The sequence below is a fragment of the Ambystoma mexicanum genome, chromosome 9 (assembly GCF_040938575.1).
Source record: "Ambystoma mexicanum isolate Mex_15411 chromosome 9, UKY_AmexF1_1, whole genome shotgun sequence".
Classification (NCBI taxonomy): Eukaryota; Metazoa; Chordata; class Amphibia; order Caudata; family Ambystomatidae; genus Ambystoma; species Ambystoma mexicanum.
In genome coordinates this window covers 530,352,182-530,379,185 of record NC_090931.1, presented here as the reverse complement: position 1 = coordinate 530,379,185, position 27,004 = coordinate 530,352,182, and the positions used below count along the sequence as shown (strand labels likewise).

At 43.0% G+C, this 27,004-nt stretch overlaps 1 long non-coding RNA gene across 3 annotated transcripts in view; it reads right to left on the bottom strand.

Annotated features, from left to right (window-relative positions):
* Positions 1-27,004, bottom strand: part of LOC138488242 (uncharacterized) — a 499,519-nt gene that overhangs the window by 251,115 nt on the left and 221,400 nt on the right. The window lies entirely within an intron of this gene.

The following is a 27,004-nucleotide window of genomic DNA, read 5'->3' as shown; positions in this document are numbered from 1 at the left end:
ATTTGTGAGATAATAACCATTCCATACAAATGGCATGCAACCTACAAATAACTTATTTAAGATTTATGGAGCCCACGTCTGGAATACACACAGAAAACAACAACAGGGGCCTGGCATTTTGTTTTACACATTACCTGTTGCTATGTGTTTTCAATGAAAGCATAGTATTGTACATAACAATGAAGAAATAACAAAGAGAAATAATTTGAAAATGTACACTGTTTACACCTCTTTAACTTGTACCTCATCCAGAATATGTGGCAGCCGATAGTTGAATATAATGATATTTATTTTTCTAACAGCAATACATTTACCAAATGCATAGTTGTTTTCCATATAAATGTATGGGGAGGAATTAATGTGATACAATGGTAAATTAGTCAAAAATTAAGTCCTGGACAATTTAAAATCTTCATAAGTAAATGACAATTTTTAACATTCTAGGAATATACACATCAGATCATCTGTATTACAAATAGCATGATATCAAAAATCACTTTGCCTAATTTTGCCCAAGTAAATCCTTGACAAGGTAATTGAACTCGCACTGATTTGAAAACAAGGACCAACGAGGTCCAGAATGCTCAAGAGGAAGCCATCTGGCCAATCAGGGCCTGTGATAAGTGGGTTGCACCACACAATCATGTGCTTATATCAAGAAAAATACCTGACAAATGCATTCTGAGAAAATTCAATTTATGGTCTCCTTATCCAGTTTATGGCTGGGAGAAGTCACACAATGGGAGGCCTGTTTTCAGAAACAATACATCTAAAGAATCTTTTTCCATTACATTTTGAAATTTAGCTTGGCCAGTTAGCACATCTATGTATGACTTCAATAAAGGGGCTCTGTCAGTAGTTTGCATGAATCATTAACTTGAAATGAAACTTCTACATACAGAATTACCATCAATAAAACGTTTCTTTACTTCAGATTACATTATGATGCAGAATACATTTATTTCTGTAACTTAGTCACATAATGGGGTAGCAGAAAAGTAGAAAATGTTCTGAAATTGGGAGTGTGTCTCACAATAAGAGACTAAACATGACCTATTAATGTGTATTACAAATTAACAAATCATATAATTTCAATACCTTTGTAAAGTTTAAAAAATATAGAGACTTGTAGTATATGCTTAAATGTGTCTTTATTTAATGATTCTGAAAATCCATATACCACTCATGTACAAAATATTTTGAACCAATCAAATTATGGGGTGGATTCTCTGGAAGTAATATTCTGTTAAGAAAAACATTGGGAAGATTACACTGATCAAAAATGATTATGTCAAATGGCCCTCTTTGGGAAAATGTAAAGCCCACTTAAGTTCAAACCCACAAAGATAAAGGGAGAGCTCTGGGAATTTTGGAAGTCTGCAGACAGGGGATCCTTGCCCAAATGGATGAGTACTAAAGTGGAATAATACCTTGAGAGATGGCAGGAATCCCCAGAGAACTTGTTCAGAGAAAGCCTGACACTGTTTTTGCTTAAAGAAGACCTGATTCCTTAAGATGGATCGAAAGCATTAAACAGTGGGCCTAGCTGTGAGGGGAGAGTTACCTGGAAGCTATGAGGGTCCATCGCGGTTCTGTGCCTTAACAATAAAATCTAGAAATAGGCATAAAAGCCCCAATGGAATTAGATATATAGTCTCAAGAATCCTTTATTAGTAAGCCCACTAAAAAGGATGGAACTGAAGGAAAGATACTTGGAGACTGATTTCAAATAGACATTTCTGGACATAATGCACAGTCTCTTAATTATAGCCAATGTGTTTCAAATGGAGAACTGTAGCATTTTATTGTGAAATGTGCCTTGCTTTCTGACCATATTTAAGCTAAAAGGGAACTGACTTAAAATAGCAGAATAGCATTTTCTACACAAGGACACAGTGCATTTTGACATTAGTTAAATTAAGTTAACACTGTATTTCCATAGGTGTATTCAGAAACATGAATTGTGAACAGGTGTACAACGCATCAATTTTGCAGTGGGTTATTCAATTTCTGACCTGTGAAAGCTATAATAATACTAAAAGCAATATTCCTGGGGTGAAAGGGAGCTCAATGGGGTCAGATCCATCCCCTAGAAAATTATGCAATTTAAAATGACCATTTTAATACCTCTAATGATGTTGCACTTAAGGGGGCATGCACTAAATATACACACATCTCCAATGGAATTGGGGAATAGCTCCTGTCCTTACAGAAAATTAGAAATGTATGTTTCAATGTGGTGTAAAAAAACGATATTCTGTGTGCTCTAAAACTGAAAGCACAGATTAACTAAACCCAAGCCTGTAGATTCTGATGAAACCTTTTATAGGTTGTATTTTACATATGCACACCAGAAGCCCACATCATCATATTCATACAGGAAAACCTAATACAAATGATAAAAATGTGTTTTTAAACCTAATGTATATGAGATATTGATTTTCTTGCTGAAACCGTTCTGAGAGAAACGCCTGTTGTTGGGAATGGAGAAATTAAAGTATCTGACGTAATCCGTCATACACTGAATGAAGAGTTAAACAGCATAATGTTATAGAAGTATTTAATACACAGGACAACAGGCGGCATTGTTAACATTGACATGCATATAACAGCCTAAAAATAGATTTATAGCTATATATAGATTTCTCATATTTGAGTAATTGTGTGATTTATGATTTAATGAGACTCTTGAAGGCAGGTTAATTTTTATTTTTGTAGGCAAACTTCCTGTTATTATACATTGTTGGTGATTTCTCCAGCATACATTTTGCGGACCACCTTTGGTTTTGAATTCATATTTCATTTGAAAAAGTTTAACATGTAACCACAAATACAGCCCCTTTCTTGTCCCAGAATTTTGGGGTAGCATTGTGTAATAGGCGGTGTTAGATCACAGGTGCCAGCTTTGTCAAAAGAACCATAGCAAAGCAAAGCAAGGGCGTGTATGTGGGTCCCAGCACCATTACCTGATCGGTAATGCTTATTCAGAGGTTTATAGCTATTAGCACTCAGGCATGCTTTCTTAGGTGCTAATCGTTTTTTCTGTAAGTTGACAAATAGCGTGATTGGCATTTCGCAACTGAGAAAAAATGTACAAAAGAAATTGGTTACTATTGCCATTGTGGGAAAGGGGCAGAACAGCAGGGGTTTTGGGATTTTGTGTAATTGCTGAATTCCTGACCTGTGGTGACCAGTGTTGATGTATGTGTGAGGCAGGAGTTGAGAACCCCAGCGGCTCTACCCCTCACCTTCCATGCTATATTTGTAAGGGATGGTGTCTTGGCATGGACTTGGCCACAGGATGAACGGCCCTCCCTGTCACCTTCCAATCTGCCTTTGTATGGTTAAGTGTGCACGTGTCTATGAGTTACTCTCTGGTAATATCAGATTTGGAGCTAGAGTTTCCTGTAGGCACAACCCGCTTCTTCTCCAAGTATGGTGGTGTGTGTCACTGAAGTCAGAGCAGGTTGCAGACGGGTGGGCGAACAGTGGTCAGCAAGTATCCACAACGTGTTTAGTTATCTTTGCAAGTAAACAGACACATTATCCTAGCTTATTCCTAGGGGAAGGGGAAGACCTTGATGCTACAAACCCTCAGTGTTAGTTTGGTCATGCTACTGCCACAAGTATTAACTGCTCTTTATTATCCAATATTGAGCATTTTGTCACTGAAAAATATGTTCTAATTTAAACTATGTGTTACACAAGTATGCCCTTTTAAATTCTGAAAACTCAATCACAAAACACCTGTATTTAACACTGCTTTTGAAAAGACACCCAATAAAACAAAACCAAAGTGATGATTTATCTAATTTCGGGGAAGCAGTAAAGATGCAAAGTCATTAAGATTCGATATTGGTACGAAACCTTTTCATCTGTAATTGCATAGCTTAGGTGATGAAAGGAGGCACCCAGATGGTACACGATTCGGTCAAGTGGATAGGCCAGAATGGGAATCCAGGTCTAAGGTCAGCAAAATCAACAAACGCCACTAGACACAAACCCCCATACATGATGGGCACATTTATAGCTGTCTGCACCATAGCTGTGTTCAACTATTTGACTAGGACAAGGGTCTACAACATGCAGCACTCCAGATGTCTGGCCTATGATTCCCATGATCCCCCACTATTAAGTGTGCTGGGTAGAGGTGATTGGGGATGTAGGTTATTTGCCTTAAAATTAAGAAAGTCGTGATATGGTTATTATTATGATGGTAATCACTGAGCGCGTACCTAGCTTCGAGAAGCAACAGAATGCTTTGCAGAGGTATACAACAATACAGATACACACACAATGGAGCACTTTAAACAGGCATACAACAGCACAGACGCTTAACAGAGCTTTTTCCAGAGGCGAAAACAGAACAGATATACAGCGGGGTAGGATACAGAGGGATACAGAGGGGCACAGAGGAGGGGTATAGCTTTACAGGTTGGCGGGAGGAGAGAGGCGGACAGCGTCTAGCGAGTCAAGTGACGCAGAGGGCAATGTGATGGCCTAGGTGTTGAGGAGGAGCAACTCTAAGAGGTGAGTCTTGAGCTCTTTTCTGAATTATAGGAGCATGGTGGCAAGCCTGATGCTGACGGGGAGGATGTTCCATAGTCTTGGGGCATAGGCAGAGAAGGCTTGCTTTCTGGTCCTTTGCTTTTTGCAGCAGCAGATTTCAAGTCTGCACGCGTCCTGGCTTCTGGTGGCTCACTGTCCGCCAAATATGTTGAGGTTCTCTGCGAGGTAGCTGCTCGACTTGAAGGTTCAGTGGCTAAGTTACTTACCACAGAGCCCAACGGTAAGGGCTTGGCACTGAGCCACACATTGAGAGATTCAATTTATCTACGTGTGCCTCAAACGTAAATATTTGTAATGTAATTAAATATCTAAAAGCCAAAGGTATTGTATGTCACATAGTTCTGTACTATTTGCATGTGTGTTCTCCTCACCACGCACCATTTCCCACTCCCTCTTCCATCACATCAGGATTTCCATATTCTGGTCCTCACTAGGACAATGCATAGGAAACGTTTTGGTGTACGGCAGTTTATTTTGAAATGCTCGGGCTACAATAGATATAAAATCCCTCATGGAGCCAGGTGGGGGTTAACCATCGGGTATCTGACGTCACATGCAGCAATCTGGGACAGGCACTATGTGTGGGCACAGCAGGAGAGGAGCGTGGCACCCACTTTCTAATTAGAAAATGCCAGTTTTGCATTCGAACTCGTTAATGTGGTGGCCAATCAGGCCAAACAGCTTATGCAAAAGCAGCCAACAAGGCCTTTGTTTCACAAGCAGAACTTAACATTAAACAATGCTGCTGCCCGAATCAACAAATGCGGGCCTAGAACACAAGGTCAATCGTCTGCAAAAAAACAATCATTGGTAATGCCAACAGCTTGGGCTTATGTGTAGGCATGGGAAAGGCACTTGCCAGGCACAGCCACAGTGGTATTAACTGCCCATTGATGGTAGTAGGAGAAAAATGGTGCGAGTACCTGAGCATCTAATAGCAGTGCCTGGCAAAAGCTTAATACTTATACACAAGGCAAAACTGTTGGCTTTGCCAGTGCATGTTTTTGACAGAACTTCAATGAAGGAAATGCAGAGTGCTTCTAAATCGAGTGGATGAAGGCAGGCCTAGTAAGACATTTTAAGACACCATTAGCAGGCTTACAACTCCAATTAGGTCATTAAGTCTCAAAAGACTTTTGAAAAAAACACTGGCAGGCACTTGAGTGCAAAGTGTGAAGGTAAGGCTTGATCAAAGCAAGCTCCTCTGAGGAAGTGTTTTAGGCAGCAGAAAGGCAAGAATGTGTATGAATGGCCATAGGGATTAGAATGGCCATGGGCAGTCAATGGGTGGGCACATAACCAAACAACACCTACAGGCTGTGCGTCCCTCCTCATATACCATTTCTTCCTATCTGTACTCTAATGCAATAGTTTCGGCATATGGGTGTCGCAGGTGACACCTAATAGCCCAAATAACAAGCACTGGTTAAAGAGAATGCAGAAAGGTGGCATGACTGGCAGATTTCAGACTGGCAAAAAATGCTCAATGCACGTAAGCAATGGCACAGAGATTTACACTTTTTTTTTTTTTTTTACTGTTGTAACGTTATGTTTGGCTTTAGTATAACGCCTAAAAAAGGTAAATAACCGCTGCGGTAAGGCAATTAGAATAAGCCTTTTGGGAAGATGAAGAGGCCACAGCAGCACCGAGTACAGAGTCTAGTGCGGGCGACCCAAACTGTGAATGTGCACTGAGATTCTGCAACTGAATTACCAGGGGGGATTGCATTCCTTGCACAAGCTTTGAAGGAATCCTTCTGCACTGCACCCTTAAGTCAGCTCATGATGGTGAATGGCATTCGGAAAACCTTTGACATTAGCACCCATCAAAAAAACATTAGAATAAAAGCAGAAAGTGGAGCTCAAGCCTTTCCCAGCAGAACAGCTATCCGTGGCCCAATTGGAGGGCTAAAGGATGTGTAGGCCCTGCCACCATGCCCACAGACCTGCCACGCGGGCAGATTGTAGAATGGGTAGCCCAAATCATGATGGTCCTAGGGAGAAGTCTTACTGATGACGACTCGGCTCAAGTGGCCCTTGCAGGGAAGGCGCTGCATCTCTGCAATGGGATGGGGCGGGGTTATCCGCTACTTGGCAGACCTATCATGGCAGCTAAGCAACCCCATGAATTACATTACACGGGAGCAGTCTGGCACTAATCGAGAGGAACAGGAGTCCTGAGCTGGAAACACGGTGCACCCACAAAAAACACACACAGAATATTGGAGAAGTTTCTGAAACAATAACCCATTTCTGGGCTTTGGACTTGATCAGCAATTCAAGACAAATCATTTTACCTTCCGGTGCCTAAATTGCAAATGTGTAAAGTAAGGTAAATATGTAATAAACATGTAAACAGTGTGCCATGTGGTCGATGCCGTGCACTCCTGTTTATGTAGTCTATTCTTAACCAGACCCGGGTGTGCAGCAATGTGCAGAATCACATGCTGCAGAGTCTCCTACTACAGTAAATGTCCCTACAGTGGAACAACGTTCAGGTTATCTAACATATATTCTATACATTCATATAGTCACTTGAAAAAAAGACGAAGGCAGGGACGTCAATTCACCAAAATAACAGGGGTAGCAGAAGTGACATCACACGACCCTTGACCTCTGATGACATCACAGGCAATGATATCATTTGACCCCACAAGAAGTGCATCACAGGAAGCGATGGAACCTGATCTTTCACCCCTTCACAAAACAGGAAGTGGCATCACTTAGCATTCTCCCTAAGTACACTAAGAAAAATATGGATATGATATCACTATAATGTGAAACACATTTCATAGAAGAATGGATCACCATATGCATCATTAATATCAGTGTGTATAGACCCATACTACCAAATTACTGGGAATGCAAGCAGGCATTTAAAAAAAAAGGCAAACATTTTTTCTTTTTTATTTACTTGTTAGGGGTAGCAAGGGAGACCTAAGGGGTCGTAGCTGCAACCCCTGGCGAACCCCAAATGACGTCCCTCGATGCAGGGGCACCGCCCATGTGCAGGTGTATCCCTTAATCCCTAACCTTTGCCTAGATGGGCTGCTTTAAAGCTCACTCCATAACTCATTCCCTGTAGTGTAGTTTTGTCACCCGAATCTGCGGCCGAGACACTAGGGCACACTTATTTATTGAGCAATACTGGTGGCCCCTTTATTTCCTGCCCTGCCAACATCAACTAGAGCTACATGCTAGGCTTTTTTCAAGTACACACGGGAACAACATCAAATGAATCAAGCCATGCTCCAAATGATGCCCCAATGCCAAGAAAAATAGTATTCAAATAAATAAGAGGGGAGCTATGCATTGTACCTACACATGCCATGGTGGAGTTTTGGTGGCATAGGCTCAGACAGCTGCAGTAAAGAAAGGGGCATTAGTACACTGAAGGGCTCCCAGTTGTGGGTATGGGGTAAAGGTAAAAAGGAATCTGGACCTTGTTTCTTTCATCTCTTTGTCTTGTGTAGGATGTACACATTGTCCCAATATAATTTTACGCTGAATACCAAGAGAAGATAGGCTTCCAACATGTTGTATATGCTGCAAACCTACTGCAACTACCCATACACAGCAAAGCACATCTAATAGTACTACAGAGAGGTGAAATAATTGTGCCTTTGATGATAGAAATATGAATGTTGGCACAAGTTTAGACCACACTCTAATGAACATTTGTGGCTATCAGGCCATCTCAGATTTGTCCTGAAACAAAGTTGGCAACACTTGTTAAAACATGGGGACTTGTTGTCATTTAGGGATCTTAATATATTTGTAGATATTCATTATTCAATCATTTACTTGTGGTCATGCAATGCCTATTCTACACTTTAGAAGTATAAATGAAGCCTAACAGTAAATCTTTTCTTTTCTTCATAATTTATAGCCGAATATATACATTCATTGATTTAGTCAATGGAAGAGAAACAAAACCATTAACAATTATTGATGCTTATGTAATACAAATCCAGTGTCTTATATTACTGATTTTTAAGTTATTGTTCATTATTGAATGAATATTGATACTGTTCATGAAACAGATTATTTGTATTCCCCCGCCCCTTATTTCAGGCAGTACAAAGAGTGCCACAAGTACAAAGAGCAGTACACTGTACAGTAGCTGTCCTACACTTACACTGTAGCATGCAGCCTTTCTTGCCGCCACATCTTAAGAGTTCACTGCAAGCTTGCATTGCCCTCTGGTAGGGTTTATTTATTTATTGCATTTTTTACACGCCCAAACCTTGAGGTATCACAGCGTAAGTTACATGAGACAGGCATAACTGGTTACACAGAGAATTACAGTATGTGATTACGGTATGAGAGCTGTGATGTCTCAGTACAAGGCATAGCATGATTATTGTACAATATAGGCAGTGCAGCACAGACAAAGCAGGAAGCTGGGTGAGACAGGGGAGGTAGGAGCTTGGTGACCAAGGGGAGGACTGTTATGTTATGTTATGTTATACAAACTTGATAAAGCGCACGTACACCCAAAGGCCTCTTGGCGCTAGTTACAGAAGGGGAATACAATCAGAAAATGGCCAACAACCACAATAAGCGGGCCTGGAACAAAGTGGTTTTCAGCAGCCGGCGGAAGGTAAGATGGTCTTCAGTTGCACGAAGAGCGGTAGGCAGCTTATTCCAGGCTGTAGCAGCCGCGACTGAAAAGACACGGCCTCCCATACGTGACAACCGATAGCAAGGAACAATGAGAAGACACGCAGACTGAGAGCGCAGCAAACGGGAAGGAGTATAATGAACAAATTTAGCTTGGAGATACTCAGCACCCACGCCATAAAAGGCACAGTGCACCAGACAGAGCGATTTGAACAAGATCTGGCTGGCCACAGGAAGCCAGTGACGTTTCTTGAGCAGAGGAGAAATATGGGATCCAAAAGGAGGACGAAATATAGAACGAACGGCAGCATTTTGCAGTAGTTGAAACCTTTGGATGAGATAGCGAGGCTGGGCCAAATAAAGAGAGTTGGTTTGGTTAGAACTTGGTGAAGAGCCAAGTTTTGATGAGGCTTTTGAAGCGCTGATGGGAGGGCTCGTTTCCGATATGCATGGGTAGGAAGTTCCAGATTTTAGGTGCAGCTACATGAAAGCAGACCCCCCCTTTCCCCACCCCCTGCTCTGGTGCTCAAGAACCTTGGGACGAAGAGGTGGGTACTAGAGTCTGATCTGAGGGATCTAGTGGTCTTTTTTGAGTGACCGTGTTGTTCAGATATAATGGGGCCACGTCAGTGATACATTTGTGAGTGGTAATGAGTGTCTTAAATAGGATTCTGGCTTCGATGGGAAGCCAATGAACATCTCTCTTGATGTGAGAAATATGATTATTTCTTTTTAGTCCAAAACCTGCCGTTAGGGCTTTGTTTTGTAACAATTACATCTTGTCGAGGTTATATTTGTGGTTCCTAGTAAAAGGATATTACAATAGTCAAGTTTCGATAGAATTGGGGCTCGAGTGACGGTGAGGCAGTTTTGAGGGGTGAGAAATTGGTGGCTGAGTGCAATGAGTTTAGCAGTGTAGGCGGTAGCCGAAGCAAGGCCTCTGATATGTTTGCTCATTGTGAGGTTGGAACCTATGTGGACGCCTAAGGTTTTGACATATTTAAGTACTGGCGTGGGAGTACTGTTGATGGTAATGGTTGAGTAGTTTGCATGGAGGGTTTTTGGTGGGGATGATGGACCTACTATGAGGATCTCTGTTTTTTCGTCGTTGAGACACAGACTATTGGTGGCCATACAATTTTGAATAATGCTGTGTATCTTATTAATGCGTAGTCTCCCGAGATGGGGATGAGGATCTGGGTGTCATCTGAAAAGTTAGTGTAGAGAACAGCCATGGCATCCAGTGCTGCAAACAGTAGTTTTGTGTAGGCATTATAGAGGGTGGGAGAGAGGCAAGAACCTTGGGGGACCCCTAGGGGGACTGGGATGGGATTGGCAGCCTCAGCACCGATGGAGACTCTTGAGGATCGATCAGCTCAAAATGATTTAACCCGTAGAGTGGCTTCTGAGGTGAAGTTGAAATTCTCAGCGAAGGTGTTGCATAGCTTGTCGTGGTCGACCAAATCAAAAGCAGTAGAAAGTACAAGTAGGAGAAGGATACACATTTTCCCCGAATCTCTTATGCTGTCCATCTGGATTCTGAGGTCTAACAGGGCAGTTTCAGTACTGTGCTTGGGACGGAAACCAGATTGTCTGGCTCCTACCAACAGGTTACTTTCAAGATAATCTTGGATTTGGGAGTAGGCTATCTTGTCCACTATTTTCAGTAAAAAAGGAACAGTCGTGATGGGACGGTAATTTGTGGGTATGTTGGAGTCTAATGAGGATTTTTTAAGCAGCGGGGTGCCCCATGCTTCTTTAATGCTTGCTGGCACAGAGTTGGTATTGAATGAAGCATTACTGAAATTGGTAATGATAGGCGCTAGAGTGCGGGCACAAAGTTTGACTAGGTGAGCCGGGAAGCTGTTGCCTTTACAGTTGGACGGTTTCAAAGTGGATATGGTGTTCAGCACCTGGTCTTGGGAGATGTTGGTGAATCTAAATTGGGTGGTATTCTCTTGGAGTGCATGTGTCCTGCAAAAGTGAGGGCAGGTTTTTGTTGGTCAAGAGGTTCCTTTTAGTTTGGATTTTGTTTTGAAGAGTGAGGATTTTGGAGGCAAGTACATTTTGGATGGTGGTGCACCAAGCTTTCTAGCGTTAGTAGGGCTGGTGGCGGGAATGGGGGCATCCAATCCTCCAAGTATGGAAAATAGCTCTTTGGTGTTGGAGGAGGCATTATCTATGCAGGAATTCAGGGAGTTCGCTTTATGTGCTATAACTGCTGCTTTATAGGATTTGTTTGCTATTAGAAGTAGGTTAGTTGTGTCAGGCGTTGGGGTCTTTTTGTGCCAGTGCTCCAGCGCTCTTTTGTGACAGCGAAGAGCAATGAGCTCTTCATTAAACCAGAAGTTGGTTTGCTTGGCGTTGCAGGGTGTTTTGGAAGTGAGCAGGGCAACTGTATAAATGGTGGCTTTTAGACAGTTGTGGTAAATATCGGCGATGTCAGGACTGGTGAGTGCATTAGGATATGTTTTGAGGGAGTCAGTCGGTAGAGGGGTGAGGTTATCTACTGTGGGTTTACAGGTTTTTCTTACCATACTGGGGGCGAGTGAGAGTTTTGAGGCATTCTGAATGACCGGGATCAGCGTGATGAAGCTGATTAGGTATTGGTCAGTCCACAAGATGTTGGAGATGGAATCGATTGATAGATTGGTATTTAGGGTGAGTATCCAATCTAGGATTCTGCCTTTGGAATAAGTGGGTGAATTAACACGTCTGTGAACTGCATTTCTTGAAGGGCTGCGTGGTCTAGTTTGTCATTAAATCCAAGAATGAGGTCACCTAGAATGATACATTTTGTATTTGGCTTGAGGAGAGGGGTGAGGAGTAAGGGGATGTCGGTTTCGGGGTGGTTTATTCAGCGCTCTGTAAATAATGAGGAAGTTTGTTGTGGTTTTAGGGTCAGTTGTAAGTTTGAGGTCTAACAGGGCAATTTGAACCCGGGTATTGGGTCAAGTGTGCAGGCTCTAAACTGTAGTGTGGATTTGGCAATAATGGCCACTCCTCCTCCAGTGGTGTCCTTTCGGCCGGCCCTCAGAATGGTATAGTTAGGTGGGCAGGCTAGGGCTACGCACCCAGATACCTGAGGGTTAGGTGCGCACTATAAATAAATAAATTAAACTAAACTAATAAGGGGCCGGTGCTTGGTGAAGCCAGGTTTCCGTTACGACTAGGAAGTCTAGGTGTTGGTCCAGAAGTAGGTTGTGGATGTCGATAGCATGAGCGCCTAGAGATCTCGCATTGAGAAGGGCGCCTTTGAGGCTGGGGTTGGGAATTGTCAGGGGCGCGGAGATGTCTGTGGTATGTCGGGAGTGGAGGGTGAGGTAGGCCTATTGGAGCGTGAAGAGCTTTGTTCATGCTGTAGAGTGGTTGTGGCTGTGGCTTGTGTTTTGGGCCGCATGGATTTCTGGAGTCTCTGCAGACTAGGATAGTGGGATGTGGGGGATGAAGTGGCTGTGGATTTACGGGGGTGGGGTGGGCCAGTCTGTGAGGAGAGTCTGGCATGCCTTAAGGACCCTAGGATGAGGTGGGTGAAAGGCGATGGAGTGGCTGATGTTATGGAAATGTGGCGCGGAGTGCCAAAACAAGTGGTAATAGTAGCTGGTACAATGGCGGCACTGGTAAGGGGAGAGCCTGAAGGGGGGCTGGCTAGGTAAATGGGGTGTGTAGCTTCGCTGGGTGGGTAGTGGAGGGTGTGTCTGTGTAGGGCTGTGATAATGGTGGAGGGAAGAGGGGAACTTTAGGGAGGAAGGGTGTTGGACAGGGGAGAGGGTGGTGCCGGGGGCACCAGAGTCGAGCAATCACATTCCCCGCGTTGCCGAATGCGCCTGCTGTACACAGCAATGAAGCAGGCATGACGGGCAAAGAGCTGAGGGTAGAAGGCTGGTTCTTGGTGACAGGAGGTCTGGAGTAAACTAGTATCACTCGGGTAAGCAGGGCCCACAAGCGATGCGTTTGAGGTGGTAGGTATGGGTAGCAGGACCTAGCCAGGGGTTGGCCTAAGCTTGTGTGGCACAGTCGGTAATAGGATATCAAGCAGGCAAGAGAGAACTTATTCGGAATAGGTTTGGGAGGTTAGAATGAGGCAAGAAGTAAGTTAAGAGTGGTGGGATACAGTGTCAGGGGATTTAGAGTTTGTAACAACACAATGCACAACTGCCAAGGACAAGTAAGCAGTGGCATGCAGCAATGCAAAAATAACATGAACCGTAGCAAAGCACAACTTGGGTTACTGGCGTGATGGTGGTGCTAGCCACAGTACTACAACATTTGGATAAGAGGAAGCAGGCAAACAAGGCATGAGTCGCATGTAGGAATAATTAGTAGGTAGAATATGCATTAACAAAGTGCAAATTAATTGCAAGTAGCGGGTCAATGCACAACAGCGGCAGGTCACGACCCCACCTAAAAATCCTTAGTAAGGTATTCAACAGTAGTGCACAGTTTGGTATAGTAACGGCAGGTATGGGGTGACTTGAGCCGCGACGGATAGGGTGGTATTAGGTAATAAACATTTGGGTTTTCCAGGATATTTCCCATCCACCTTTATCCTTCTTCTTCCAGCCCCAAACACTTGGCAGTGGAGGCTGTGGTATTGCGACAATCATTTGGGCCCAGCAGTAACTAACCTGGTAGACAGACTCGTACGGCCTATACGGCAATGTCCGAACCAAAAACACAAAATGCTAGTGTGGACCCGTTTTTTGGTCAAACTGTGCCACTTTTTTGGCCCATGTGGGATAAATGACTTCGCAATGCGGATAGTAGTTTTGACCAGTCTTACTGAATAAATAGCCTTTAAAATGCATACTTTATGTTTATGTTTATTTAGTTTATGTAGCGCTTTAATCCAAAGCGCTTTACACTATAACAACAAGGTACAATAAAGGAAGAAGCAAGTTAACAATCATGAGTCAAATCATTGATTCAATATGTAGAACAGTTTCCTTGGAAAATGGAGGTGAGGGAACAGAGAGGAGGTAGTAAAGGGAAGAGGAGCAATAAAGTCAAATATGTGATATAAGGTCAAGGGGAAGGGAAGGTCTGAGGGACAGGGAGATGGAGAGGAGAGATGGTAGAAGGTCAAGGGGGGGAATGAAGAAGAAGGGCTTTCAAGGAGGTGCGCAAGGAGGTGTAGGTGGGGATAGAGAGAGGTAAGGAGTTCCAGTGTAGGGGGGCCAAGAGCTGAAAGGAACGGAAGCGAGAGGCGGCACATGGTGACGACGGTACAGTGATACTTTGCATCACATTTTACCAAAAACCTCCCCCCTTGGGTACTACTTAAACTGTCACAAAAGAAATGAGTTGCCATTTGCAACTGTGGGTCACTTTTTCATTGGTGCCCGAGACAATGTTATGCCCCAGTCTGACCGTGCTGGTAGATAACGCTTTTTGTATGCTGAATGAGCGCATCTTGCGTGGCAGGTAGATTGTCAATTGCTCTTTGTTTCTGAGTAAATAGGTGCTGTCTTGCCTCATTAATATTCTCCGCACTGCTAGTACGGTCATATAGAAAAACTACAAATCTCTCCAATGGCTTTAGTATTTCTTCTACTGCCTGCTGACTAGGCCTGTCAGCCAATCCACAAAAAGCTGAAGTGACTTATCTGTATGCATTCCAGGTGTCCCATGCAGTCTCTTGCCTCTTCCTCCAAAAATGAACACGGTGTTACACATAGTTATTGGATGAAATATCGGTTAGGCAGTAAAACAATCAGGACTCAAAGCTCTTGCTAACTCATGAGTGGCAAAGGACCGGAAGTTCTTTCCAACTCCACATGTAATCCATAGTTCCTCAATGTTCAGAGGTTGCAATTTGATGTTGAGAACTTCAATGACGGTGTCCACAGTGCGTAGTTCGGTTTTGTTATATCCCTGCTGCACAGCATCACATAAATGGAGTAGGATGCAAGTGTCTGCTTCTTCATGTGAGCATGGAGCCAGTCCCAAGATATCTTGATTTTTTATAGAAAGAACATTGGTACTATTTGTGGTAAGTACTTGCTTGTTCGAGGCAATATCTGGTAAGGTTTTTGCCAAGAAAGAGAACAATTCAGTCTTATTTTCATCAACCCGCATTTCTTGGTTCAACAAGTTTCCGAACACCTTTTCCCCTTTAACTGCATGTGTCACGCTTCAAGCTGTCAGGCCTGTACACATCCAGATGATATCTAGCCTTCTAACATATTGAAGCTGAGATTTGATGCTGGATATGAACACAGTACTAGCATAATCTTCTAATGTTTTCGGAAATCCTGGTTGCGGCATGTTGACAATGTGTCATGCTTCTGAGGCAATGGTCTCTATGGAAAAGGTGGCGCTTGGGTGCCCGGCACATCTGTGTCTTGTTTTGCCCCTTCCAATATGGCAGCCTTCATGTCCACTGCACATTGCTTTGCATGCTGAAGTTCTGCCCACTTCAAGATGGTGCTGATCGCACAGAGAGACTGCAACGGACCTTGCAGCTTCTTAATGCAGTGAGAACACTGCAGCTTTGCGTCGCAACCATTTGCACATGGATGCTCCTTGTTTCATCTGATGTAACTTCTACTGTGCTACTCTTCTGCTACTCTCCTTCCTGCCTCCTTGAATGTCTTACCTTATCCGTGTCTTCCTGCTGTATCCTGTTATTCTGGACCTGTTACTTGCCAATTCTACTCCAGCCTCAGTCAAGCCACAGCAATTGAACTTCTGATCGCCATGGTTTTTATTCCCCACAAGGATTTTCCTTGGCAATAGCTGGGAAGTCCGCCATTCACCTGTGTTACTTCTCACAGGTTCACTAAAGCTTCCGGGAGTGATAGGCCACAATTCACCAAGACCAGACACCTATCTTAAGAGGTACGTCCAATCGCTGACACAATTGCAGCACCGTCAAGGATGGTCATTTGGACTGTTGGTTTGGAAGTAGTGTTTTTTCCAGCTGTGAGTTCTTACAGGCAAATCAATAAATCAGACTTTGTTCCGGTTCTTAGACTCCCTAACTTAGACATTGCTGGAGGATAGGCTTTTTTTTTGTGTCTAAAGAAATCTTCCAGATCTCTATTACGTATCTATGATGCAATGTAGAGTCTAGAAAATAGTGACCAGTCATTCCTCAGCAATGTCAGTTGTAACTGTTTACTTGACTTTGCATGAACTGGAGGACGACTGAAGAGGTGCAGGTTATTCCTCCTAATAGGATCTGTGATACGTTTAGTTTGATTAATAAGCCTGCCGCTGACATATAACTCATACTGGTCAACTCCAGTTTTTTCAATATTTAGCAATGTGTCTGCACTTGCTGGATGTACTATATTTCTGCTGTCTAGTACCATTAGATCACAGCTAGTTTCACTAAAGGTATTTCACATATCATGCATTGCATGAGTAAGAGACTTGATATCTTCTGTGAAATCCATCTGTGAATGCTTGTTCGACCTCGTGGTGACGCTCATCTTTTTCCCATCTCTTTGTCCTTGTAGAATTCAATTCTTCAACTAAGTGGGCCATTTCAGGACCAGAGACCATCCAACGATGCAGAACTGTTGAGTTTTCTGTCATGCATACAGCCCCTCCATCACCTTTGACTGATGTGTTATGTTTTTCATGGGCCTGATCAATGGCAATAGCTGAGAACGCATGCTTTGACATTTTTGCGACAAACTTTCCTTTCATGAATTTTGCATGGGTGTTAGGGTGATGCCTTTTAAGTGAAACCATATCTTGTAAGTGGACAGGAATGCATGGCACATAGTGAGTAGGGTCCAAAGAAAAGAACCAGGGAACAATCTTGGATTGCGCCTTTATATAGAGCTGCAAATATCCTTCTTGTATCACTCTTATAAAAGTCATCAAAAGGCGTTCTAGGTTTAGAATGATGTCCCAGAATCTAAATTGGGTACATACATCACTTCTTTCTTAATACCAGTCTTCAAGTGACTTAACTTGATTGCTATTCTCTTTATCATGTAGTCATTGTAGGCCTGCTGTACAAGTAAATAGAGACTACTGGCTGTAATTTTGTGCACCCTTGGGGTATGAATCACATGGGAACCTTATCTAAATTAATCAGCTTTTCCAGCTGTGGTAATATCAGCCCGAACAAGTGCCCCAGTCCACCCACTTTCATCCCAGAGATTTCCAAGAACCTTGAGAACTGCCATCTCAATTTGCAGCCCAGCAAATATTACAATGAATTGATCTTCATCATGAGTTGTTGGCCAGTTCCACTGGGTGTGTTTTGTCAATGCGTAGAGAGGCTGATCAAACATAATGATTGGCATCTGCCCAGGATTAAGGCCTTCAACTTCTTTCCTCACAATATCCATTACATGGCAATTCATGGCCACTGACATAGTATGGTCTGGAAAAAGAGGAAGCAGGGGTGAAAGTATTCATTCACAATCTGTTGGAGTTCCTTCTTGATGACTTGCATGGTATGCTGCCCAGATGATTTTGTCATCCCCTTGTAGGTTGTCCCTAGCCAAAACCTGTGTTGCATGCTTCAGCCAGGTGTATTATTTCACCATAGCTTGCTGCGTAGCATGGTAGTCAACTAAGTTTGCTTCTACTGTTGGCAGATGACAACCAGTTCTCATAGGAGGAACAGGGGGCACACTGGTGTAGCACTCAGGAAGATGTAAGATGTTTAGTCACTTTCTCGGCACAAGGCTTTTTAGTAATAGTTTTACAAAGGTAGCGGGCGCCCCTCTCTCGCAAGAACAGACATGATAACCTGTTCAGTGGTTATTAACCACTTGAGAGTTCGCAGCCACTGCTTTTACTCACTGTGCCTTTCACAGATGGGAAATATCCATTTGCATATCAGTCTTTGTCCTGCCCAGGGGCAGTCCAGCACCGAAATACAATGGCAATTCCAATCTGAACGAGAGTACCACCAGCAACCCCATACACGTGTTTCACCCTTGTTGGGGATCATCAGTGAGGTGAAGCTGATGCCTCTCTAAGCACAGTGAGAGGGAGACCACGTCTGGTTGCCCCCAGGAGACCTAGGGTTACCAATCCCAGGTTCCTTAAAAAATTGTTTTACAAAGGTAGCGGGCGCCCCTCTCTCGCAAGAACAGACATGATAACCTGTTCAGTGGTTATTAACCACTTGAGAGTTCGCAGCCACTGCTTTTACTCACTGTGCCTTTCACAGATGGGAAATATCCATTTGCATATCAGTCTTTGTCCTGCCCAGGGGCAGTCCAGCACCGAAATACAATGGCAATTCCAATCTGAACGAGAGTACCACCAGCAACCCCATACACGTGTTTCACCCTTGTTGGGGATCATCAGTGAGGTGAAGCTGATGCCTCTCTAAGCACAGTGAGAGGGAGACCACGTCTGGTTGCCCCCAGGAGACCTAGGGTTACCAATCCCAGGTTCCTTAAAAAATTGTTTTACAAAGGTAGCGGGCGCCCCTCTCTCGCAAGAACAGACATGATAACCTGTTCAGTGGTTATTAACCACTTGAGAGTTCGCAGCCACTGCTTTTACTCACTGTGCCTTTCACAGATGGGAAATATCCATTTGCATATCAGTCTTTGTCCTGCCCAGGGGCAGTCCAGCACCGAAATACAATGGCAATTCCAATCTGAACGAGAGTACCACCAGCAACCCCATACACGTGTTTCACCCTTGTTGGGGATCATCAGTGAGGTGAAGCTGATGCCTCTCTAAGCACAGTGAGAGGGAGACCACGTCTGGTTGCAGGACAAAGACTGATAATAACCACTGAACAGGTTATCATGTCTGTTCTTGCGAGAGAGGGGTGCCCGCTACCTTTGTAAAGCTTTTTAGTAATAGTCTGATCATTCCCTATAGAATTATCCTCTGGATGTTGAAATATTGATATTCCTGTACAATGGAAAGATTCAAGAGCTGTGGTAGAGCTTGGGTTGTGGTCTTTCTTGTAGACTGCACTAGTTGTGAAGAGCCCTCCTTTTAACTGAAGAGGAATGACAGCATTTTCTATACGATAGTGATGACATACTTTATTGCTAAATTCTGATAACATGTGCAGCATACTTCCGACGTCTCACCAAACTGTTGTACATTAGTAACGGTGCAACAGTGAGGATTGGTTATGGCATTTTTGAAGAAGAGTATGCTTTAATCTTTGGGCAATTTCTAACCTTAGCAACCAGTGCTAACGAAGATGCTGACTGACAGAGTCTTCCTGATGCTTGTTTCCAAATGATCCGTTAAAGTGATTTTTCATTTTAAAGATGTCTCTTCTCACTAAATTTCCCGCTTTAGCAAGAGGAACAGCGTCACTGTGGCTTCCGGTAGTGATAGGCCACAATTCTCCAAGACCAGACAACTGTCTAAAGAGGTAAATCCAATGGCCGACACAATATCTTCATCATATTCTCAGTGTAGATCCAATATCATTACTAAATATAAGCATCACATGACAGCCTTGCTTACATGCTTTCATGTCATGAAAGTTAGCAAGTATCGTGTTTTTCAGTTTTGTGGAATGTATCCGTGCTGCAAGATCACTGCCAAGTTGTTTCATCCTCATGCTGTACAGATTGCATAGGTCAACAAGTTTAAATATGGGTGAACATGAATTGTACCTTCGAGCATCTTCAATGTATGGTATACGTTCTGCAAATGCAATACTATGGTTAATTTGGTCCATCTCAGTTTCTTGTGTTGTTTTTTGTCTCTTGCTCTATTATGTAATAATACTAGGCAAAGAATATGAAATGTGGCATATTGTGCAAACAGATCGCCTGCACTCAGTTTGGCAAGCTGGGGTTTGTCTTCTTATTTAAGGGCTTGCGAGCATCAAGGCCGAATTTAGGTGATGTACACAATGATCTTCCAACTGGGGCGAGCTTGTCACAAAAAAAAAAACATATTGGCTTTGCATTCAAGGAACTTTTTTCTTGAACACTCCAACAGGTGAATTTTTGCATTGTAATATCTTCCTTTTCTCTGCTCTTTGCAATTTGTTTTATTGAACTGCAATCTACATGATTTGTGAAACCGAGCTTTACATCGTACCAGTGTTGACTCGATACCGCCACCTTCATCCAGGCACGACAGATTAATTGTCCTTTGTAAACATGACTAAACCCCACAACCAGATTGCATAATTGTCCCCAGCTCCCTTTGTATCATGTGTAGTCTCTGCTGGACAACGAAGAACCTCCAAAGTGTATTCTTGGCAGATGAAACACTGGTTCCACTCTGTTTCTGTGATTATTTTTGAACGTATCAGGCTTGAACTGATTTATCAGTTTATGTACTTTCTCCATATTTGTATCTTCTTTTTCTTCTTCTTAAATTGTCATGCAAACTCTTTCATCTGTGAAAAAAATGATAATATTACACTACCCCTTTAATGCACCCTTGTTTTGTATATGCATTTTTATTAACTATTGGATGTTTTCCACATACGTTTACAACAAATTCGCTGAAAATCACATTTAATGTGGAAGTAACAGCACCAAATAAAAAACGAAAGAGCAGATTAACAATTTTCCAGGGCTGCCATTTTGACTGTCTGCCATTACCGTTAGAGGGAAAATCTGGGATGGCCTCATAACCAAAATAAAACCTTTCCATGTGCAGTATATGTGCACCAAGTTTCATGCTTCTATCAATAGTGCAATTCTTTCAAATATTTCACCGTTCTGCTGTACTATTAAAACTGTAGAATACAGCTAGCATGCGGTCTCTTTCAAGGGTGTAAATTACATCTGTCTCCCCTAGTTCTGTTTATCGGTTGAAGTTGTGGTGAAAACCAGCACACAGAGATGCGCAGCTGCAGTGAGATAATGTAGAGATGTTTTCATCAATTTTCATTTTTTCTGATTGAAGCCTCCTGATCTGGAAAAACACTTTCTTTTTAATAAAAAAAATATTTCTGTTTGAAGCCTTCACCGCAGGACATTGGCCTTGATTTCCAGCTCTCCAGATATTTTGGATTATGACTGCCATGATCCCTTTGCATCGACTGTGATGGGTAGGTCTGATGGGAGCTGTAGTACAAACATCTGGAGAGCCAAAGGTTGCAAACGTCTACCATAGGACTTCCCACTTATATATTGTGGTGACTCCAACTTTCACTTTCAATGGAGACATCCCTTACTTTCTCAGGATAGAGGTACTTGTCAGCATAAAGTAAGTACCAGGCAATGATTCCTATTGGACAAGTAATATACCGATTCACTGCACTGTATACATAAAAAAGGTCCATTTGGCTAGTGTACAATGGCATGCAGCACCTAAACATTGGGTGAACAGATGACTCGATATCGCTGGTCGCTGTGTTTCTAATCCTGGAATTTTACTTGAAGAAATGGATCGCAAGAGTTCAAGTCTTGGTTAATTCCCATCAAAGCAAATGGACAAAAGAACAGGGGAGGAATTGGACCGGAACGCCACCAAGTTGAAAAAGCTCTCTGCCCGTGACTGCCATCTCAATCTGTGCAGCTGTGCGGTGCGTCTCCAAAGACTGCATCTGAATGTCATCCTTTGCTCAACAGCCCAAACTTAAACAATGAAACTGGATGCCATGACTTCAAAGGCTGAGTCACTGGCGCCCACAAAAAGCCGTGTGGCTGAAGTTCTTGCATTTGGTTTACGTAGGAGGCAGAGACTCCAGGTGAAGCAAATGTCTTTGCCTTGTGACATTACTAAGGCCGCTGCTCAAGATGCAATTGTGTTACCGAGGGCATTTATTACCGACTCTCACCCGGTGCAGCTCCCCGATTTGGGTAGCTCTCTTGATAGATCTATGGTCTTTGCATCTGGGGTTCTTTCTCCTGACAGGTATTCTGAAAGCTGTTGTGTTTCCCCGACGGCCTCTGTCAGCGAAATAAATTCCCCGGATAAAGTTTGTTCTTCTATCAACCTGGACTTCAGTCAATCATTTGGCCCGTACTGTGAGCAAAATTCCCTTTTCTGGGCCGTGGAAGCTCTTTCAAGCCCAAATTACCATGGCCTGGATGGAACATATTCAGAAATCTGTTAAGAGTCACCTCCTATCCAAAGCTGGCTAACCTTGCTCCTCTGATCTTCAGTCTTTTTCAGCTGTGCTTGTGGTTTCTAATAGGGCTGACAGTGCTAGTCAAAATGATTTGCTTTTCGATAATCCCGATAAGCAAGGGCAATTTATATCGGGTCGGTCCACCTGCCTGAACTGCTCCAATATATCTTCAGTCAAGTCTGTTTTTGTTTTAAATGCTCCTGCTCTGTCTGTTACTTCGATAATAGACTCCTCACTACCTGACAACTCTGCTTCCCTAGCTTCCACCAGAATTGCAAAGTCATGCTTAGCTCGTTCGTCTGGCCATGTAGATGTTGTTTCTAAACCAGCTATCCTACGGAGTCTACGTATATGCTTATACCTAGGGATGGCCCAATCAGAGATTGGGTCAATGATCATAGGAACTTTGTCATTACTAACGTTGATGTACCCTGTGCGAAAGAACCAAGAGAAGCCTTACGAAACAAAGTCTTAGCTTGGCTCCGTTTAAGAACGGGCCGGGTGTGGTCAGAAGCTCTGATTTTAAGCTTATACGTAGAATAAAGATTGATGATTGGTGTACATTGAAAAACAGGAATTGTATTGTGGTTGGTTGTGGCACTAGTAATCTTCCGGGTTTTTTAAAAACTTTTGTAGATACCTGCCAATGGGGTCTTCTAACTTAAGACAAAAAAACGAAAAATATGAGCGGCACCACTGTCTTACTTTACTTTCATGTAATGATATATGCTTTTCCAAGTGAACCCAGTGTACACCACGCTGGAATAATATGAACAGAAAAATGTGTCTAACTTAAGACTCATTTGTTTGTTACTCATTATTTTTCTATATTTATTTATTGTTTTGTTGGACCTTGATCATGTTTTGTGTAGCGCTCCGAGGCCTGTGGGCGTGTAGCTTATAATATAAAAACAAACAAACTATCCAAAACTGTATTTAGGTCTCATGCTTTGTACACATTTTACTGTTGGTTTGACTATTCTGACAGAGGAAATGAGCACCAAACCAAGGGTGAATTGCATGGTCAAAGGGAATGCATGTTTAAATTACTATCACAGACATGTTTGATAAATTGGTGGTCATTTGTATGTTCCTAAAATGGACTTTGTTTTTATGCAAAGTATACAGTATTCTATATTCAGGGCATTCAGGGCACATATGTTATAGGACACTTAGCCCCGCCCCTCGGTCCCGCCCACACCACTGACAAAACGCCCCCCCTCCCACCCACGCAAAGAGGAGAGGGATTGTTCCCCCAGTAAATTGTTTCCATTTCCAGCACTGCAAAAGAACCAGCCCTGGACTGGACTGGCCTACAGGTGACTGTGGAGAATGCCCTGTGGACCCCTGCACCATGGGCCCCTTTTGTGTGGGTACCCTGCTTTTCTACTCTTCTTATCTTTGCTCCAAAGCACCTCTCCCCCTTTCTCCCATCCATCTCTCCTCATCTCCTACATCCTTCGAAGTAATGGATGTATTTGTTTTAAAGCTTACATTATGTTGTCCCTCACTCTTCCTAAATGTTAGGTCACTATGCTTATATCTACTATGCAATCCCTATATAGGGACACGTGCTTTAAAATGCACTCTTTTTGCCCTTTTCCTCCAAATGTTCTTCTGGAAAAAGCTCCCCTTCCCCCCCTAATCCAGATTAAAGGGTGTGGGTCAGACTGCACGGTGTAAAATTGGGCCACTTTGCAAACACTGTCAGGGACACTTTTGATTCCCAGTCCACCCCTGGAAAGAACAGGATTCCAACCAATAACTCTTAAAAGGAAAACAGGATTGGAAACATGGGCACCACCCTGACCAGCCACTGCTTCTGCATGACTAGTGATCGTGCCATCCATCCAAAGCCCCTGCACTCGGTCGCGTTCTGAGCCCTCTTGTCCCGGGCTCCAATAGCCATTTAGAGCTCCCAAATGCGCCCGCGGCCTGTGCGGGAAAACACATACTTTGCGTGCTTTTCACCCTGCCTATTACTCTGCAATCCTCCCATGACACTATCATTTCCAAATACCACATTTGCTCCTGGCTCGTTTAAAAATAGTTTGCGTGTATGTTTTCCTATTTTCTCAAACACATGCAGGGGCTTTGAAGTCTGAAAGCCCGAGTCCGTAGGAACTATGTTTTCATTAATCAAAGTGGATGTTCCCAAAGCCCCCAGATTTATCAGGACTGGATTTCAGATGTGAAACCCAATATACACACAGACATCCCCTGCTTGTCCTTTTGGATTATTCCTGACCTTTTACACTGCCTTTTTTTCCAATAAGGGGGTCTGCGTTTCCTCAGAATGCACTGCGGCTGCCCTGCCACCTCACCAGGCCTGGGAGGACGTGGTGCTGGCGCTTGCACTTTCCTCCTCTCTGTCTGAGCCCGAGTCTCTGTTACAGTATTAACATTGAAAAGATGAAACTGTCCAAAGAAACGCTCTGCCCATCACATGTGCTCTATCCTCCCTAGATGTTGCAAGGTAACCCACTTTGTTAATGCACCTGTTGAAAAAACCAGACAGCTTAAACCCCGCCAGTGACCACGCAGCATTTGATCCTCCACAGTCCACAAACTGTTTACAATGAAGTTGGGTAATACGCATGTCTTGTATTCACACTTGGAATGCCAGTACTTCAGCGCCATGCAAAAGACAGGGACGTCATTTGACCAAAATGCCAAGGGTAGCGGGAAGTAATATCACATGACCCTTGACCTCTGATGACATCATAGGAAGTGATGCCATTTGACCCCAGCCCAAAGTGACATCACAGGAAGCGATGTAACACAACCGTTTACACATTGACAAAACAGTAAGTGGAATCATATAGCATTGTTTCTAAGTACACTATGAAAAATATGGTTACAACATCACTCTAACGTGATAGATATTTCATAAAAGAATAGATCACCATATGTATCGGCAGAAAAAAAAACATGCTACAACTAATTGCAACTCGCGAAAAGCAAAATAGATGCTAATTCTATTCTAAATGCTTTTTGGGGGCATTGTGAATTTGAGGTGTTTAAGAACAGACTAAATCAGTGACTCACCCCCTGAAGTGAGCCTAAAATAAACCTTTAATGAGTCTAGAAATTATTGTATAGAATTCCATAAAGATAAATGATTTGTTATTCCTATTCTTTCTTATTTAGGGTCACTGCTGAAAGTGTTACACCTGTGAAACCCCCTGTTTTTTTTAAGAAGCCTGAACAAGAAAGCCAGACACTCTAGAAACAAAGAGCCACATGGCATTGGCCACAGCCCAGGAGTTTCAATTTGTAAAAAAAAAGAAAGGTTTTTATTTTAATTTTTTTTTGGGGTAGCGAGGGAGACCCCAGCTATAGCAAGGGAGACCTCAGGGGTCGCAAGTGCGACCCATGGCGACCCCTAGATGCCGTCCCTGGCAAAAGAGCCACTGCAATTATGCAGACAGTAAGTCTGGCACGTTCTTAAAGCAAGGTAGTAACAGGCACATAGCTTGACAACTAAAGTTTGAACATTAATATGAGAAAAATGTAACATTTGAGCTATTAAAGTTTGAAAATACTATATATATTTGGAAAATGCAGTATACGTATGAATATGGATTGCAGGTAAAGGGCTTGGCAGGAGGGGAAAGGAGATCAAAGTTCTTCCACCCCACCCCATTTAAAAGGAATAAGAATAAGAAAGGGGAACGAAAAGAGAAAGGGACACTTGACTTGAGGTAGAGCAGAGGAGAAGGGTCAGTGGTGTATCTGAGGCCCCTTAAAAGAACATAAACATATATATCTTATTTTTTTTGTTAAACCACTGGGCATTCCCAGTGGGTCTAAGAACACCTTGCAAGGTCCCAGAGTTAAATTGCGGGGTGGTAAAACAGAAGTTACAAATCTTTTCAGGACAGGATAGGATTTTTCTGATGGCAGTGGAGGTTATGAAGGTGGATTAGGTCTAAGGAAAGAGTTTGTTTTCAGGATTTTTCAGAAAATGGTTACGGATGGTGTGGCGCGGGTATGACGTGGTCGGGTGTTCCAGGCTCTGGGTGCCCATTAAGGGAATAAATGCTTGTTTTTTGTGTGCATGTTAGTTTTCAGAGTGGAATGTGCAGGAGATTTTGGCTAGGTTGTCTGGTGTATGTGCGGATGATGGGTTTCAGTTTGTTGTGAAGGTAGGGCAGGGTTTGGGGTGGATGGCTCTGTCACCAGAGATTAACAAAATCCAAGTGGGTATACCTTTTATTGGATTAACTAAACATATTCGGTGGTAGTTTCTTTAGCTTTCAAAGTCCCATGTTCTTCTTCATCAGATGGTGGTCACACGATAAATGAGCAACTAAGAAAATCACGCACAGAGATGGACATCGCTATTACATAGAAAAAAAAATGTCTATAATAAGGGGAAAGGCACAAGGGTGAGATGTGGACTACAGAAGTAAAAGCTATTTGATTGTTTTAAAGGCCATCATTTCAAATTCAATAACATATGGGTGTGTGCCTGTGTAGAGAATTCAATGAGTGGATGTAATAGAAGGTGTGAGTGACTGGTGGGTGAAAGAGTATGAATGTGATGGTGTGTTTTTGAATGTGGTGGGTGGGTGTATGCAGCGCCTGTGTAGAAAATGCAATGGGTGGAGGTAAGAAAAGGTGTATGATTGAGTGACTGGTGGGTGAATGAGTATGAATGTGAGAGCCTTTTTTTGAATGTTCTGGGTGGGTGGGTGTGTGCCTGTGTAGGGAATGCAATGAGTGCATGTAAGAGAAGGTGAGTGACTGGTGGGTGAATAAGCATACATGTGGTAGTGTTTGTTTAAATGTTCTGGGTGGGGTTTGGTGTGTGCCTGT